Source organism: Rhinolophus ferrumequinum, chromosome 12 (genome assembly GCF_004115265.2).
Source record: "Rhinolophus ferrumequinum isolate MPI-CBG mRhiFer1 chromosome 12, mRhiFer1_v1.p, whole genome shotgun sequence".
In the NCBI taxonomy this organism is placed as follows: Eukaryota; Metazoa; Chordata; class Mammalia; order Chiroptera; family Rhinolophidae; genus Rhinolophus; species Rhinolophus ferrumequinum.
In genome coordinates, this window is record NC_046295.1 from 18067669 (window position 1) to 18087773 (window position 20105).

Genomic DNA, 20105 nt, shown 5'->3' on the forward strand with positions numbered 1-20105 from the left:
AAAAAACTGATGCTGAACATGTAGAGCTCAGAATGAGGAAGAGCAGCCAAGAAAGGTGACTGAGAAGCAGTGGCTGGTAAGATTGGCAAAGAGCTAGGAGGGTGTGGTGACTCTGGAGTAAATAGTAGTTCAGGGAGGAGGGCACTGTCAACTGTGTGCATGCAGCTCACTATTCACAACATAAACTCAGCCTCCCTTGATTTCACTGCCTCTACCCTAAATGGACCACTGTGCTTTTGCTCTTATTATTCTCTTGTATGGCAATGCCTCCTCACCTGCCCAAATCCCACCTATCCCTTGTGACCCAGCAAGAATGCCATCACCTTAGTAATGCACCTCCTGATCTCACTTATAAAACATGGTCTCTTCCTCCATAATATCCCATAGTCCCCTGCATAGCCCACTACCTTTTATTCTGCTTTGTACTATAATTATATGTATTCTCTCTTCATCCTTCCTGTATCCCATTAAGAGGTCCCAACCCCCTCCTAATGTAGCAGACTGTTGTGCATGCACGAGGTGCTCAATAAAGATCATCACTGAGTCAACTCCAAAAACATAGAACTCAAGCCTAGAAAAGTATCGACAAAGGACAATCTCTTTTATCACTTTAGATTTCTGTTTGCCAGTACGTGCATCACCTGTACCCAAGCCCAGGAATTCTTTATACATTTTCCTGAATATATATATATACACACACACACACACACACACACACACACACACATTGGCTATTGGCTATTTTAAAAACCAGGCTAAGCTAATGGCTATTTTAAAAACCATTTAGATTCATCTTTCCCCCAGATCTCAGGTATGAAAATAACAAGTTGCAAAATTCCCACAGATGAAACAACCTTTGTGATCCCTGAACTTCACAATAAAAAGCTAAAAAGACTGTACCCATCCAAGCCTTGGGTTAGAAGGCAGGCAACACTTCTTCAATGTTCTTGCATCCTCCTACACTGTGGAGGGCTGTGGTAGAAAGAAGTCATCTGGAAGGTAATTCTGATTAAAAGTTGAAGGGAAAGGAGAAAAACAAGTTACCAATGGTAAACACAGTCAGAATCAAAACAAATGATTAGTAGAATTAGTGGGGTGATCACATTGTAAGGTATAAAAATGTTGAATTACTATATTGTACACCTGAAACTAGTATCACTAATATAAGATGGTATACTAACTAGACTTAAATTTTTAAAAAAAATTAAAAACATAAAAATTTTAGAAACCAAATAGAATTTCTACAGGCCTCGTAATCAACAAGAGCTATAAAACGTGCTGTAAAAATGGCTGGGGCTTATGGTGACAATGTCTATCTTTATGATTTCCGTTATCCCCTCCTCTGTTTTGCACCATGTTGCAGCACAACTGTCTTCCAACACTCATCACTCTTTCATGGTCAGTGGCAATTCAGAATATTAGATCCTCAGACTTTTGCTAAAAAGTCTAGGCTTTTACAGATATTTTTGATAGACAAATAGCCCAGTGATTAAGGATATACATTCTTTCTAAGTTTCATAGCCCAGACCTACCACATATGAACTGTATGATCATCCAAACTGTTTGCTTTGTATTAAGATTTCTACTTCCTATATTTTCAGACCCACATATTCATAATTAGAAAACTTTTTGAGAGTGCAAGGTGACAACTATTGTGAATGCCCAGTAATAGACTACATAAGTATAAATAACCAACCTAACCTCTCTCTGCCACAAGAATTTTCTCACAACACTAAAAAGCCTAGTAACCTCCTTTTCTTAATGGTGGCGCCAGTTCAACCACACTCTGGAAGGTATTGGTTTCGTTAAGTACAATGTGGAACCATCAGTATAAAAGGGCAGCATGGGGGGAAATGACAGTATGGGGCTTTGTGGTCTATAGATTAGTTGCTCATACAAGAACCTGGGAGGGAGAAAGCCCCCAAAAGATTAGTCACTTCATTTTGTGTTGCAGAATTCAATTCAGGTTAACAAAGCATTTGCCAACAAAGGAGATGGCAGTATTCACTTGCTCTGGACTGAATAAACAAATGTGGGAATTGTGGGCTAACTTACGTCCTGGGATAAACCAGGCAGTCAGCCAAATTCTAGGAGTTTTGATGAAAAGACAGCAAACCCACACTTTTCTTTATGGAAAGTGCTCCGTGGGAGTATTGATGTCCACAGAGGAAGGCCTGGGCCTTCAACTTGCCTTAAAGATTCGTCCATATTCCGCCACAGCGAATTTTCAATGCTTCTGTAATTAAAAACCTAGATTAAGTGATAGAAGCTGAATCCTTTCTTTTTGGGAAGTGTTAAATATGCCATTTATCTCCTTTTAGAAATGTGTTGTCACTGTCCCTTTTTAAATACTACATTACCCTGAAAAGATATAATTAGGCTACTAAAATGTGGCTCTGGTTCTATCTTTCCATTCATTCATCCATTTCATTCATTGAGTGCCTTCCATGTGCTCCAGGAACCATGTAAGTTTCTGTGGATAAAACAGAGACTGAGTCAGACACAGGCCATGCTCTCGGGAAGACCCAGGCCAGGCTTGACAACCTCAAGGGCACTAGAAAAGTAATACAATCTTGGAACTTTATTTTTAATTAGAGGAAAGTATTAAAATTTGCTTTTTTTTTTTTAGTGGAAGAGGCAATAAGCCCTTCTATTGTGGTCACAATATAAATTTGTAGGGAAGTCAGGAATAAGAGTAAGGGGTTTCCTTTTATCTGGCCACCAGGATCCCTCGTCATGCTGTGAAGACCACAGTCAACACTTAACCCTAGGCTAAAGTAGATTTTATTACAAACTGCAGCTAGTGAAATGTCAAGGGCTAAGTTTACAGGTTCTTAACTAACTCAAGAAAGACTTCCCTGCTGGTGAACGAGGTCATACACCCTCCTTTAAATCTATAAGGCTGGTTTATCCACCAGATCAGAAACGTATATGGTGTATGCAAGCTAAAAACAAAGTCCCTGGATGATTCAATGTGAATATAATATAAACCAGCGGGAGAAAGTTCACTGTGGTAACTGACATGCAGGAAGCATTTATGGGTCTCCACAAAAATCTCCAGGCTTCCTTGAAGTGTAGGGTTCTTCTTAAGTAGTATTTACCCACATTAGAGTTTTCATACTTCCCATATGAAGACCTAATCTCCATGATTTATTAACCCTGCTGAGTCTCAGCAGGAAGCTGCCAAACTGCAAATAGAGAGAATTAGTTTTAAGAGGCATCGTATATAACTGACTTTACAAGGAAATTCAGGTAGATTAGCAGAGATTTTAAGAAAGCTATTTCACAAATAACTGGCAAGGAATCTGGAGTTTATGAAGTCATCAAACCAATACCAATTTAAAATGTTTAGGTTAGTCTTGTAAGCATAAGTCATTAGGAATAAAGGTATTACAGAATCAAGATTTGGGAAAGAAGCTTACCTCCTGCTTAATCACTATAAAAAGTGGAGGGAGAGTTGAACAGGAAAAGTATAAACAAACTCATAAAGCGGGGAAAAAAGCTACTTGGGTTTTAAAAATAGGGAAAGACAACCCAAGCCTGGGATCTGATGATAAGCAGGTAGCAGCAGTTCCCCACATGAAACTCTGTAACCAGCAGCTCATCGCGCGCCTTGAAGGAACAAGACGCAGTGCACAGCCGCAAACCAGAGGAAGGTCTGCACAGGAAGTGGGGAAGAAGATGTAGCACTATCGACTCCAGGACAGGATGAAGCCAGTCCATGTGAGGTTCAAGAAAACTGAGTAGGCAATACCAGCATCAGAATGTTTCCTGTGTCATTAACTCGAGACCACAACCTCATTCCAAACACCATGGAACCGCAGATGAAAAAAGCTGTGCAAACTGGGACCACCATTAAAAACTTCTCTCTGCTGTTTGCTTATCAGAGATGATCAGAACGCTCCGTGAGTGAGCACTTCTCACGGCACACACTGGATCCCACTGACGTGAACGATCTGACGGACAGTGTCAGATTTCCCAGCAAAATTAGACAAGCAGCTTGACTTGACAAGTTGTATAAAGTAGCAGAAAGAGCTCCCCTAAACAGTGCCAGAGAATTAGGTGCCAAAAGCCTCAGGTGGTTATTAAAAAATAGTTACCACCTCTGAACGGCTGACTACAGTCTCTTCCTTGCCAGGAAACTGCCACCGCAGAATCCCGCCAAAGCAATCACTGCCCCCTTAGGAAGCAATCACTGCCCCCTGTGAGCTCTTGCTAACATCCCTGATGTTTGTGAAGTAGCTAAACAGGGCAGTGACAGTGATTTCTGTTGTCAGTTAAGGAGAAACGGCCCAACGGGATTTTAACTTTTAACTGGATTTCAGCCATGCTGTTTCCTTTCGTTACCTCTCAGTTGCGATTCCTTCGTGGCCAAGTTCTAGGGCACTTCACTTCCATGGTCATCAGAACAGCACAAAGCAAGAAAAATTGGAAAGGGGTCAAGACATCCCAGGTCTATCTCTTAATCAGCTATAAGGCCTTTGGCCCATCCAAATTGCTTCATGTTCCCTTATCCTTTAGTCATAAAAAAAAAAAATGATAACATAAAATCTACCTCACAGGGTTATAATCATAACTGAGAACAGATGAGCAAAATGTCAGAAGTATATTCATATATACATACTTAAGTGTGTGTGTGTGTGTGTACGTGTGTGTATACAACTTTTTTAATGTTTTCAAAATGCATAGAAGTGAGGTGTTGATTTGGCAAGTACCTGGGTAAGTTAAGTAATATGGACAATCTGGATACTTTAGAACAAAAATGCCTGTCTTGGTTTTAGGGAAAAGGAAAATTGTCTAAATGTTCAGACCGTTTTTCTCTTCCAACTTCTTATGATGGAATCTATATAAGACTGACTTTCATGATTGCTGGGAGGCCAGAGACAAATATTTTGAGGAAAACTAACAGCTACTTATTTTTTAATGTTTGCTATATGCTGGCCAATGTAGGAAGCTCTTTACAAATATTATTTCACTTCCTCTTCATTACAATCCCATGAAGTGTGTATTCTTTAATAACATTATACATTATGCCTAAGTTTATGAACAAAATTATTGTTTGAACTGATATTCAAACCCAGGTCTGTCTGACTTCAGGGCCCTTGATCTTTTTTTAATTAAATTTATTGGGGTGACATTGGTTAGTAAAATTACATAGGTTTCAAGTGTACAATTCTATAATACATCAGCTATATGTCACATTGTGTGTTCACCACCCAGAGTCAGTTCTCCTTCCATCACCATATATCTGACCCCCTCCCCCCAGGACCCTTGACCTTAATCAGAGCCATTACAATTGTGCAGAAAGCCATGTTTCTCTTTTGTCCCTATTTGAGATTTTCGCATTTTCCTTCACTATTAAAAACTGGCCCCTGTGCTCTGGCTGATCTGAGGGTCAGTTCCTGTTGGCCCCTCGTGTAAGAGCAGGAGGCTACTGGAGGGTGACATGAGGGGTTCCTCGTGGTGCGAGGGACGAGTTCTAAAAGGAGAAGGCAAAGAAGCGTCATGAGTAAAGCACCTACAGGACTTCTACTCAGTTCAGAAGGGCTGCATTTTGGGGGTTAATGCTACAGAGGTTTGTATTTAGACACAACAGGAAGGAACTTTTCCTATATTCTCTGGCCATTCCATTTGGACTGAAACTATAATATAGATGTGGCAATAAGCCATTCTGGAATTTTATTCAATTAAGATTAATGCCTAAAAGGTTGCTATGTCCTCAGATGATTTCTTTGGAGTTAGAATCATTCCAAATAGCTATCCCCATTTTGTCCCAGAAAGCAGTACTGACTCAGGAAATGTTTCTAATATGCTCCATAGTAATGCTCGAACCCTAGAAGAACCACAGAGCATATAAGCCTGCTTATTGGAAGCTATTTAGAAATACCAACTGGGAAAGATTTAAACAGTAACATTTTTGAAGAGTAATAATAATAGCTGAATAGCTGATATTTGTTGAGTCCTTACAAAATAGAAAGCATAGTGCTATACCTCTTACACAATTATTTCATTTGAATCTTGCAAAATCCCTATGAGATAAGCACTGTTATGATTCCCATTTTCAAATAAGATTATTAGGTTTGTCATCAATATTTCTCATTGTCAAAATGACAAAAAAGGGTAGAGTTGGGGCAAGAGCAATGGAACATTTTTATGTATCCCCCCCCTCCAGCCTCTCCATTTTTCCAATGTTCTTGCAAATATCTTATTCCATCACCTAAAATGGTTGAAAAATCCATCCGTTTGTCCTACTACTTCCCTAACAAGGATTGTTGACTCAGTATATCTCATGAAATTAACCAGAAAAAAAACAAACAAACAAAAAACAAAACAGTGAAACCTTAAAGGAGGCAATTAAAGGAATTTAACTTAAAAGGACCTGAGAATGAACTATGACACCAAGAAAATGGTATATGCAAGTTACGAAATTGATTGTGATACCTAAAAATCCAATAGAGAATCCTAAACCCCATAAATAGACTCTGTCATGCAATTCAATGGAAATTATTCCACTGGAGTTATACAAAAGATAAGGAGAGAGATTTTGTTAAGAAGTGCAGGATTAGAACATTGAGGTCAAAATGAGAGGGGCTTTGGTTAGTATGTGCCTTTGGTTGGCTCCCAGAGCCTGCCCCAGCTGAGAGATTTCCTATCAGCATCAACATTAGAGGCACATAATTTCTTGGAGCAATGGGGTTAATACACAAAGATATTTACAAGATGACATGACAGGCTAGTTGTTCATGAAATCCAACTCTAAAATATACCCAATTACTTACGTCATCCTTGGAGTTACCAACTTAATCTTTTCTCATCCGGGGTCACAGAAAAGCTGAATCTCAAAATCTCCTTAAATGGAAAATACTTAGGAGGGAGTTATATAGTAGGTCCTTGTTTCTATATTTGTTGTTTTTGTTGTTGTTGTTGTTACTAATTACCTACGTTTTGCAATATATTTTCTTTAATGAAGACAGTGTGAATCATAAAATGATACAAGGAATTTTGTACAATATAAACAAGCTATGAGAATCATAATAATAATTATAATACATTTTACAATTTGATGAAGCATGGTGTTATAAACTACTCTGCTCATTTCATACCTTTTGCTTGATGAATTCATCAAAAGTTGTAAGTTCTTCTGCTCTCCAGTTCCTGGAAGCATGCAGTTGCAACAGTGGTGAATGGGTGTCTCTTCAAAGCCCAGGTCAAAGTTAAATCTCAGAAATAACTGCTGCTTCCTCATCAGTTCACCAGCATCCAGACCTTTCCGCTAAAACTTGGGAAGATGAAATATTTCTATCAGCATATCAGTGGCTGCAGAGTCAGTGTCGCCTTTATACAGAGTTGCTGCAATAACATACAAATGCATAAATCTAGGGCGTGTGGAAAACGGTTGGGTACCGAAAAGATAAGGAAAAGAGAAGAAAAGGGAAGAAATGAGGAGAGGAGAGCTTGGATGGACAGAAAATGAAAAGACTTTTATCTATTAGTGTCGTGAGTTTATCTGTATTACATGCATTACATCTATATTACAACTCTGGAGGTAATTTGAATCACCCTCATTTTTCAGAAAAAGAAATTGGGCCTCAAAGGAGAGAAGTAGCCTATGCTACTAAAAAGTGTCAACCCCAGGATTTGATCTTGGGTCTCCCTGATTTTATAAATACCCATTCTCTTCCAACATATCTCCTTACCTCTCTTCCCAAAAGAACACTCCTTTGATTTGCACTTTCAATTCTCTAAGTGCAGGTAACATATCTGGCGGCAAGAAGACAGAGTCTTTTCATTGATCTCCACAGCTGAGACAGAATGGGGTTTATTCTTCTCATTAAAAGGGAGACCAGATATAGGAGAAAGAAGAGGCAGATGTCAATCCTGTAATTTGGCTATGACCCAAACATAGAATGTATTTCCTAATCCCCCTTCCCAGATCCCTTTATTACCTTGAACAGTGTGTGAAGTGGAGAAATACGTTGAATATGGTATACCTCTACTCAATACATAGAATATAGTAGTTCCACCATTCAGGTTTAGCACAGATGCCTAGTTTAAACCTATGTACCAGATAGATCCTCCTGCCTTTTTCCTCTCTTGAAGCAATTATCTGTACAGAGAGTCAAGTCCTTAGCAGATCCTTGAGGGGGCAGGCAGACAGTCCGGTGGGGAAGTACATGGGTTGTACTTATCTGGGTTCAAATTCAGCCACCATCAATGACATGGTCTTGGAAGGGCAAATTATTTTACTTCTTTGATCTTCCTGTGATTTTTCAATCTCTAAAATGGGGATAATAATATCTCACAGAGTTGCTATTAAAATTAAAGAAAATGATATGCATAAAGTTCCTAGCATGATGCCTAAGACATAATGAGAGGAAGTGCATTTTTCTTGAGTTATTGCTCTGGTCTAGCTCAATACCCTGTCAAGTAGACAAATCATAGTACTTTGAGATAGATTTAAGGTCTAGGGAATCATTCGGATGGCTTCCCTTTGCTACAGGGAAATTTATCTGGAGGAAAAAAAGCTGTTCAAAAAAGCTTAGAACTTTCTCAAAAGACCTGGGCTATTCAGGTTGTCTCAATATTTTTTCCTATGTCCTAAGTCCAGTGCAAATAAAATTGCAGCCTATTAAATATTTAGTATTTAATATAGCCAATGAATTCATTTGAGGTCTAATTTGTGATACTGCAGTATGATAGTGCATGTATATATAAAATATTGTTTAATGAATGTGCATGGTGATTTATGAGAATTTTAAAGAGCTTAGATCACCATTTTGAGTAATTTACATTATGGCAGAATTTTCTAGTGTTATATCTTGCCTTTATAGCATATTGCTGAGTCTACATGTTCTAGTTAACACCGAGATCTTGGTGAAAAACACAGCCTTCAAGGATAATTGTCGACTTCAGATGATCTACTTTTTGAACTGCATTGTGGCAAAGAGCAGCTTGTGTATTTTACTACTTCCTCCATCCAAACCACAACTATCACCAGCACCCAACCTATCACTGCTCCCCCAACCTAATTCACTACTTATGAATTAATGGTTGGAGAAATGTGACTAACTTAATGAAGCTAACTTATTTGTACATTTGCTGAGATATTACTGCGAATTGCCATTAATAATAAATACCTGTGCCAAAATGCAAGCCATACGGGTTATAGTGGTGAGACTGCTAGAGGGTTCAAATCCCACTTCCACCACTAATGAACAGTATGGCTCCATACTGAATGAATTAACCTCTGTAAGCCTCAATTTCTATATCTACAAAACCTAAACAGATTCAAAACAGTGGCTATTTCATTCAATTTGATTAGATATTTTGATTAGTGTTAAGTGTCTGCTATATAATACACGCTCAGCAGACAGTAGATAGTCTATGCTAGAATACAAACAATTCATTTTCACCTTATAAGTCTACTCCTATTTCCCTTCCCCCTTTTTTAAAAAAAATCTACATTTTTATTTTCATTCTCTTATTTTCATTCAGTAGGATACAATATATCCTACTGTATTATTTGTGTTCATAAAACCTCCTCCAATTCTCATTAGAGATTTAGTATTCAGAAAAAGCCACAACAGGGGGTGGCCGGTTAGTGCAGTTGCTTAGAGCCTGATGCTCATAACACCAGGGTTGCTGGTTGAATCCCCAGTTCGATCCCCTTGTGGGCCACTGTGAGCTGCGCCCTCTACAACTAGATTGAAATAACTACTTGAGTTGGACCAGATAGGTCCTGGAAAAACACACTTAAAATAAATAAAAGTTTTAAAAAAGAAAAGAAAAGAAAAACCCAGAAACAATAAACGAATAATATTTTTCCATTTCTTCCTTCAAAAAAAAAAATTTCTAAAACGAGTACTGATCTTGTGAAATGAATATGCAGTGGAAGATCATTTGGCACTTCCTAATGTAAATACAGAGTAGTGTTCTCAGGAGCTGGCCAGGAAGGTTGTGTGAGGACTCTAATGAAACCTATCCAGGCACCTTTTGCCTTCAAACCTCTTTTCCCAGCCAAGACAAAAAACACTGGTTAAACATTTCCACTCTAACTGACTCATTTGGCAGAAAAAGAAGTCCAGAAGCCAAGAGGAATTAAAAAAAAAAAAAAAAAAAACTGGTGGGGAAAAGGCACAGGAAGGAGGTGGAGGTAGGAGCAGCACATTCTATTCCATCAAGTTATTAAAAAATAAATAAATAAATAAAAAAATAACCTTGAAGATTACAAAGGAGGATGTATTGACCTTCACAGGTAAAGTCAGGACACTAGAAAGGTAACACTTCTTAAAGTACACATTCCACCAAAGAGTGTTAACAACCAAAGTGGTATTTTATAGGATTACTGTGCTATAATTCAGTTATCTACAAGATAATAACAAAAAAATACATGTCAACCTACACAGGAAAGCCAAGGGTAAAACCTCCAAAACATTCATGTTCACATATACTAGTAACAGACTCAAAGCTGTACTTTAATTAGACTACTGTGAAAAATCATCAGTGTATGGTTACACAAATGTATACATATGCCCAAACTCATCAAATTGTATACATTAATTATGTGCAGTTTTTTAACTACCACTTATATTTCAATCAAGCTAAGGAAAAAAAGAAAAATGATTAGAGTAATTATTCGATAATTTAATTATATGAAACAACCGGCATATTTTAATCTTTTTCTACGCATCTTACAATCTTTAGCTGATTTGTTCCATAATAATTGCTAAAGGTAAAGTCATTATTTCTTATAGCTTCCAACATTTTTGTAAATGTCCAGTGAAAATATTTAATCAGCATACTCCATACACCTTTAGATTGTTCATCTTTCTTGTTTTGACAATTCTGAAATACATTGTCTATGCACAGAATACATAAACAGGACAATGGACAGCAAACTGTTCCAGCTCTCTAAATCTTTATTATTCACCAAATTATCTCTCAAATACACTGTCTTTAACACTTTTATAGGAAGATAAATAATGGAATGAGGTTTAAGTATTTAGAAAGTTCATGTCAAAGAAAAGTATAAAGGCAGGTTTATATACCTGCTAGTTAGCCAAAAAATGATCATTCAGCACAAACTAAGTACAAGGCACTCTGCTAAAAACACAGGGTGAGAAACAAAGAAGGCACAGTCTGTGCTCCGAACTCACCATATATTGAAAGCAAAATTCAGGTAGGTAACTAAAAAGAATTGCATGTCCATAAATTTCATGATGGATGTACCAATTATGAAAACACAGGAAAATGTTTCCTAATTATTGCTGGGTTTAACTTTTTTTCATCTGTAAAGTGAGGGAGTTGTCTTAGGTCCCTTAGGTCTCTTCCAAATAAAGCATTTTGTGGTAATATGTTTATAAAAAATGTATTTCATTATTTTTTCGCAGAGAGCTGGAAAATTATTGCCTTTAATAAGTTAGGCACTTGTGCCAGAGAATGCAAAGGCTTTGGAACCAATGCCTTGCTTCAGCAGGACAAAGATCTGCTCACTAAATAGCAACTGAGGAAGCAGAAAACCATTAGCTAAAAAAAAACAAAAAAAACAAAAAAAAAAAAAAAAAAAAAAACCAGTTTTAATCGGATTTCTCCTGCTCCATCGGGCATTCCTAGAATTTTTGTAATTGACATTAACATCCTTTTCTCGGATTATTACTTTGTTTGACTAATATCAAATTATTTGATTAAAAGTTTTTTAAATCTGCCACCATCACATTCCAATTTTTATAAAATAATCAGGTGTGAAATCTAAGCTAAAGAAAGCGAAAACTAAATACTAAACCATAACCCGTGTTAGTTACAACTGCCCTGGGCAAAATGAAGTTTCACTTCTACTGTTCCCTCTTCCCTGACTTTTTGCCTCACATTTGTGTGATATGCATGCATGTGAGAGTTGTGAAGATTAATAAGCCTTCAGTAAACAGTAGGTCTTCTACCATTACTACGATTATCATTATTTATGCATTTTTTTTCTGCCATACCATACTCTCACAGGTGGGTCCTACACACAAAGCTTCCCAGAATACAATATGTGCAATACTGAGAGTACTTGAGAAGATTTGGACATGCATACAGGAAGAAAATATATTTAATTTAGTCATATGTTTATATTAAAGTATATTTGAAAATTCTGTGACTGGCACATCAACCTAGTGACTTAGCAGAGATTGTTAAATAAATTTAACTAAGTTAAAAATAGCATATTTACAGAAGCACAAGAGTAAAGATGGTATGTAAATATAGCAAAAATTATGAAAAGGGAACATAAACAACGGAAATCTGGGAAACAAACCATAAACAACTGCTTTCAGTATCTCAGGAGTGGGGAAGAAATGTCACATTTTGAAAGGGGCAAATTTATTACTTACTAGATATAAATTCCTTCAGGGGAAAAAATCAGTCTTCATCTAGGTCAGTATATTAATATGTGCTCGACAACTGAATGCTACATAGATTCAAAGAGAATTGAAACTCTGTGTGCGTGTGAAGGTCTTCAATCAGAACATTCCCCTTATTCAGATACTTGCTCTGTATGGGAAAACTTTAAACTATAATTCATACCGAATTTTATTCAACATCAATACTTTCTTACTATAGAGAAAAACCTATGAGTTTGAGATCATCTTTACCAGTATTTAAAATGCATGGATTACAAAAAACAAACAACAATAAAAAAAAAAAAAAGAAAGAAACCTCTCAGATTACTAATGTATGTGGGGAAACTTTTAGCCGATCACCCTTCACAATACTGGAAAAGTCCAAGCACATAGTAGTATTCAATATAGTTTTGTTGAATAATCGATGTTGATATTATACTCACAAATAAGCTAAAGCTTCATAATCATATATAGACCCTGCTAGCACCTTACAATTTGGCAGGGGAGAGGGAAAAGCTAAAAATTAAACAGCTGGAATTACAATTCTTGTATAAACAGTGTTATAATAGTATTACAACGGCAGCCCATTAGGAAGAATATCACAAAACTCTGTTGCAAATGTTCGAAGCATGTATACATTTCATAAGCAAGGCAAACCTTCCTAATCATATATATTATGGATTTAATTACTTAGGAGATTTTAAGCATAGTTATTCTGATATGATTGACATGGTTGTTTGAGAAGTTCAGTGATATGTTTGGCTTTCTTTAACATGATAAGGCCAACATTACTATTAAGGTCAAATTTTTTTATCTTAATACTGGGTCTGATTACTTGTGAGACAACATCTTGAAGTCAGTGCAGCTTGACCCCCTCGAAAGTGGGTGCTCCTCCCCCCGCCCCACACCCAGCGCAGCGCCGCAGTGGTTTCTGTTGGGCAAGGCGGAGTTGAGCACGCCAGGGAGGGCAGGGTTTACTCTCCACTGACAATGAAACAGAAGAACCGGTCTTCAAGCATTCTTTCATTTTATGTGTTGAAATCAGTAAGCACATTTCTATGCCATACCTTTTCAAACAACAGTTGTACACTTTCTGCATTTTTTTTCACTTTCTGACAGAAAGAATAAAGACAGAAAATTTTAAAGACAGAAAGAATAAAGATTTGAATTACTGAGCTCTGTGGATTTTTAACATTTTTCACTGAGTATTATAATTATTCATTTACAGGTCCGCGAAGGCAGAGAATGTCTGGTTCACTATTCTACTTCCAGAGCCTGGGTCGGTGCCTGACACATTATAGGTAGTCAGTAAATATTTGTTGAATAAATAAATGAATGAATTATAAATGTATAAATTAATACTTCAGTCCTTAGAGAGTTGTCAGAAGAAGGAGTTTGAGAGAGGAAATACGAAAGAGAACTTCTGAGGCCCAAAGTCAGGCCATTTATTCATGATTTCTTCTACCTACCAGGTGAAGCAATGAGAACCAAGCAGTGATCTCACCTGTAGAACCTGTTGGGCTAGTCCAGTCAGCAAGTAAGGTGAGGCCTCGCACTCGTGTCAAGCACAGCAAACTTGGCTAATAGATTCCCAGAAGTACAGTGTAACTGCTCTTTCCATCCAAATCTGTCCTTGTAAACTAGATCTTATTATCCACCGTGGAATTTGACCAGTTACACTGAGATTATGGGATGTTGAGAAATTTGCACTTTAACCACACAAGGATCTGAGCCACACCCTACTGTTTTGGGATGATTTTTAAACTTATTTTTTTCAAAGAAAGTTCTTTGGAGTCTATGAGTTTTCTTTTCAACTATAGTTGAATGTAAGTTAAATTGATTCAATTTTTGAATGTAAACTGTCTGCAAATGTCTTTATTAAAATAATTAAAATTACTGAATAACTGTATCTGCAATCTAAATACAATACTGCACCCTTTATCAATCATCAAAGAAAATTATGTTAGGTGCAGAGAAAAATACAAAATAAATAAGATACAGTCTCCAGTGCTGCGTTTTCAGTCAGATTTCCACTGAAGTAGTTCAAAGCCTTAAAAAAATGTTCTCCTTTCTCCCTCAGCAAGAGATACAGAAAGGTTAAGCTATTTTTCAAACTTACAATAAAAAGTAACCATGCACATTATCACTTGTCCAGGCAGTAGAACTAAACAAATTTTAATGTTCCTTTTCAAGCAAATTTTTGTGGTAAACAAAAAATGTCTCAGGGTTTTGCGTGTGTGATATTCTCAAAGCTTTCTGGAGATATAGCTGGGCAAAGTCCTCTCCATAAATCAAGTGGAGGTTGATCAGAGTTTTCCTCACTTTGAAAAATGTTTCACAGTAGGATCCCAGCAGCTAGACAATTTCCGTAGTGCATTACATTTTTGTTCACCTTACACACAACTCCTCACAAAGCTATTGAAGAGGTGCAGGTACACTTGTAACATTTGTTCTCCTCACCACCTCAGAACTGACTCGTTGCCTTTAATTTTCTCTTTTCCTTTCTTCCCCATACATTCATCCCTCTTCTCTTTTCCATCAACAGATACCACTTTTTACAACATGCCTTCTCCTTGTCTCCATTTTATCTCTGATACCGTCACCCTCTCTGGTACATTTGTTTACTGTTTTCGTGGGAACTTCTGCCTTGGCATAGAGTTATTTCGTGAAGTAGGGGGAGTGGTATGAAACCACAGGCATGACTAAGAAAAGTTAGAGAAAGCAAAACTGATCTACTGGCTGTGAGAAATGAGAAAGAATGCCAGGTTGAAATCAGAAAACCTAGGGATTGGCTCTGGCACCAAAGTTTACCTTGTGGCATTAAAATTCAGGGAACCTCTTGAGTATGTCAGTTAGTTTCCTCATCTACATAATTGGCATGCTAAAACTAGCCCCAGCCACACAACAGGTATGACAATAAAATCGAATTAGCCTGCAGGAGAGTTTTATGTTGCATTAATTTAAAAATTGTATGTCTCTGTATCACAGGAGATGAGGTTGTTGATGATGTTTGTCACCCAGCTGCAGAGGCACTCCTGCACACCACTGTCCCCAGCCTTCTCTTTACTCTTGCCTCCCAGGGATATTTAGGATTTCATTCCTCAGGGTACAAGGAACCCACACATATGAACAATCTGAACATCTTTATACTCTGCCTAGTTTTTCGGCTTCGTTAAAGCTTCTCCCAGCCTGCTTTGTTGACAGTCTGATGCCAGCCATGATCTCCTTTTCAACCCACAAGAATTACCCACATCCCCAGCTGCAGTCTGGTTGTTCATGAGCATCTAGATCGAACTAGAATTGAGTGGGGTGATGTCGCTCTGGAGTCAGATTGGCTGGGGTTCAAACACTGGCATTAAAAGGAAATAGATGGACACCTTGAACTTGTTGTTTAATTTCTCTAAAGCTCCATTTTCTAATTTATATAGAGAAGGCCTAATATCTGCACTGTAAAGGGATGGGATATATAAAAATCAATGAAGCTTTATTATAGCCTAAGAGCTAAATGTAACATACAACCCAAATATGGTTATTTAGAATTGTCCAAATATTTAAGTTAAACCTCTTAAAAATAAAGGATTTTAAATTTAGTTAGTAAATAACTGAATTAATTAATTAATTAATTAATTAATTAATTAATTCTACTGAAGTAAGCTTAGAGAAAATATTGAATTTCACATCTCTCCTCTAGGTGGCGAACTGATACCTCCTACAGTGTATTGCATTTCCTGTCTCCTCTAAGATTGATATATGAAAATTGTACTAAAACAAAAAAATCTATAATTTTATGCCTGTCATAGTGTAGAACTAAACAACCATTAAGGTATTGTCTCCCAAAGTCATCTCTTTATTTTTACATCTTTAAGCTTTTTACCAAAAAAAAAAATTTATAGAAAATCATTAAGAAACACAATTGTGTAACTACTATAAAGAAAGAAAATTGTGCAAGAGATTTTACAAAGCACTTGGGCAAGACTGCTTTGAGTACTTTCAATTTTCATGGCCTACTCTTAGGAAAACACTGTTTTGCCCCAAGTTGATTATTATTTTCCTAGGGTATTCATTCTTTCCCATATGGGTAAAAAAATAAAAATAATTCTCCTACCCATGATTTTTTTAAACTAAACCACAAATCTATATTTTCTTACAGATTCACTGTGAGAAAAACAGATAACATTGAGTAAAAGCTGAACGCATTATCATGTAAACTGAATACAGAAGAACAATCACATACAATAAATCAATCCAAATACCTCGCTTTAACTTTCCTTCAAACCAGGATATGCATTCCCGGAATTATTTAAATAATGACCCCCAAGCTCTATTTTCCTTTGTGATGACATAGTCTATATTTTCTTATACAGGAAATATGACTGGAAAATATCTTGGAATGCCATGAAAGCTGAAGGGCAAAGCTAAATTTCAACCAAAGGCACACAGTACAGGAATAGCAAGAATTAATGATGCCTGTCCTGTTTCCAAAAGCAAAGGGAGGGGATGAGCAAAAAGAACAATGACATATTACAGCCCAAGAGCTAAAATTAAATGCGTGTAAACAATTCTTGTTGAAACTAGAAGCCAGTGTAGATTAGGCAAACCAGGTAAAGAGTTCTTTCCTGCCAGAACATGCCAGGATTAGAGTCACCTCACATTGAGACATGGCTAGTGATAGAAGTAAAGTTAACACTGGAAAACCACAGAGGATTCTGAACTTGCGTGGCAGCTCTTAAGTTCTACATTAAAGCACTATATGTACCAAAAATCCATAGTTCTTCTTTGTCTCCAGCAAAATGCTGAAAGCCAGTTGTTCAGATATAGGAATCTGAATGAGAATTTCTAGCTTATGCATGATTATTTTTGTAACACACATTACTTGAGTAATTACTTCGGGCCTGGCCCTGCGGTAGAAGCCTGAAATAATACAGAGATGAATAAGGCATGGTCCCTACCCTCAGGGTGTCAAGGAAGTCAGACATGTTTGCAAATAACACTATGTGAGAATAATCAAAGGAGAGAAAGAAAAAAGCTAAGGCCAAATTGGTTTGTTGACATCAGGGTGTGGAAGAGTCACCCCTAAATCCTATCCCACAGCTGGGTTTGTGGTAATGCATTTGACCAGAATCCAACCATGGTATTATTTTTTATTGGCTTTCAAATTAAACCTACAGTACTGGTTCTCTGATGCAGCTAAATCATAGAACTAGACCTAAGGTAGACCTAAACTTCTATGATACCTTTCCGAAAGCATTTGGGACTTGTTTTAAAAGATCATTCTCAAAGCCAGAGGAGTTATGGAAGAAAACACCATCCATTAAATTAACCTATGATTCCTAACTTTGTCATGAGCAACTATAAACCTTTCTAAGTAAACTAAGAAACAAGCTAAATATTCATTAGTGGAGCAGTATAAATAAATTATAGACTATCTCACAGTCATTTTAAAAGAATGAGGTAGCTCTAGCATAGAAGTATCTCCACATGTATAGAAGTGAAAGAAAACAGCCAAGGGGAAACAATTTTTGTAGGCTATAAACTAGCCTTGTTATTTGATGCAACTCAAACACTTTCTCTAAAGGTGAAGCAGAAAATAAATATGTAAATAAAGTATGCAATCTGATGTACTCTTCACTTAATACTATTATGTTATACCTCCAGAATTATAATTTAAAGTGAATTTTTTACAAAAATTCTTTTTGGTATTTGAATTAGTTTTTGTTACCTACCAAAAAATATTTTGTCTTGAAGTACGGTGTGTGAAGATTGTTAATATTGTTCCTAAATATTACTAGGTTGTTTTAGACCCTTTCTCTGTAGCCACTTTCGCAAGCTTTATCTTCAGGTTTAGAGCTTTCACTCTAATTAGCCCACATACACGATAATTTCAATTCAGAAAGAAAAAAGTGAACTTTGACCCAACTTCTATTATTAAGTGGATATCCTGCTTCCATACTAGCCCAAAGCAGATCTGTTATCATTTGCCTTTACTCTTCATTATAAGAAAAGAGAAAGAAAAGGAAAGCAGGGTAAGTAAGGGGTTCAAGAAAAGAGAGGAGAAAAGGACTGACCATGCCTTCCAATAGTAAAAATTGAAAGTTGACTGTTACATATAGCCCTTACATTTATGAATACGTCAAAAACGCCATTATAATGATTGGTACAATTTTCTCCTTTAGTGAAAAAATACTTTTTGAGTAAGATCATGCCCATAATGACTCAGGACCTTCAGAGGTGAACACAGCCTTCTCTCCTTCTAGGAAAATTCATCAAAATAAAAAACCAGTCTCTCTTCTCTGAGCCAAATTCACCTCTAGAAATGAGGCAGTATGCCACAGAAAGCAAGCCAGTAAAGCCAGCATAGGATGTGGGGCTCAGCCCAGCAGTTCAAATCAGCCTTCCACAACAGACAAGGGCAAATACACAGAGAAGCAGCCACTACCTTGTTGCCAACGTCACACTAGCACAACAGAGGCATCCAACCCCTCCTGGTGCCACAGCCCAAGCTAGGCACACCCAGACTTTTCCACTAACAGGGCCCCCATAGCTGGTCTGAATTCAAGTCAACAGGAGCTTATTGCCATGGGGTTGATGAGAGCTATGTCTCATGCTAATCAACATATGCATGATTACCCAACAAGGAAAATAAAGAAGTAAAGCAAACACATGTACCTGTACCTATCTGATTCTTTTGAAAGTACTTGAAGTAGAGAAACTAGAACTAAGAAAGAATGGTATTAGCTCAGTAAGTATGAAATAAGCACCAAGACCCTCTGGAGCAACTTTCTAATTCCAATAGAAGAATCTTCAATGATGAACCATCAAAACACGGTTCCAGCTGCCCTCAACAGCACTTATTGGTTTACTGTAAGAACATTAGTTAGACTGCAAACAACAATCACAAAACAAAAAAACTAAGAAAAAATTAAAATAATACTATACTGATGATAATTATAGTTACCATCTCCCCAGCACCTATCAGGTGCCAGATTGCTATATTTAGCTACACAGCTTAGTCTCCATAACAGTTTTGTGAAGTAGGTTTTATTATCCCCATTTTACAGATAAAGAAACTGCATCAACTATAAATTAAATATCTTTCAAAAAAAATACCCAGCTAGAATGAAAGAAACTCTTTCCACTATACCAGGGGTCAGCAAACTATTACCCTTGTGTCAAATCTATCTTGCTGTCTGTTTTTGTCAAGTCGTATTTGGACACAGACCTTTTCATTCATTCATGTATTATCTATGGCCGCCTTGGTGCTACAACAGCAGAGTTGGGTAGTTGTGGCAGAAATCATATGGCCCATAAAAATTAAATTTACTACCTGTCTTTTTAGAGAAAAAGTTTGCCAATCTCCGCACAGCGGTATGCCATTAAGAATTTTTAAAGGGTTGAGTAAAATAAATACTTTCAGAGAATTATGAAATTCTAAGAAATGGGAGTTCACTACAATCAATTTCTTTGTTAACAGCTACCCTAAGTCATCCTGCCTATGCATAGAGCTTTCTTCCACTCCTAAAAAAAAAAAAAAAAAAAAAAAAAAATCAGTTGGGGAAAGAATATTTGTGTATTAGAAAACAAGAATCTGAATTTTATTGACTAATTCTTTCATCTCCTCCCCAGTCCTACCTCCAGCTTCTCCTCGCCTCAAGTTCTTACAGGACATGTCACCAAACTAGACACCTCAGAGAGAAAGAGGGAAGAAGTGGTGCTATAGCTTCATGAAAC

The 20105-nt window shown here is 37.0% G+C and overlaps 1 long non-coding RNA gene across 2 annotated transcripts; it reads right to left on the reverse strand.

The window, feature by feature from the left end:
• Positions 1-5306: 5306 nt before the first annotated feature.
• Positions 5307-14004, reverse strand: LOC117032141 (uncharacterized). 2 transcript variants are annotated; one of them, XR_004424686.1, is made up of 4 exons: positions 13882-14004; positions 7698-7824; positions 7104-7279; positions 5307-5479 (listed from the first exon to the last, which is right to left on the reverse strand). It is a non-coding gene; the product is annotated as an uncharacterized LOC117032141 (long non-coding RNA). The 2 variants fall into 2 exon arrangements; XR_004424687.1 differs by lacking the exon at positions 5307-5479 and adding an exon at positions 6420-6864.
• Between the last annotated feature and the right edge of the window lie 6101 nt (positions 14005-20105).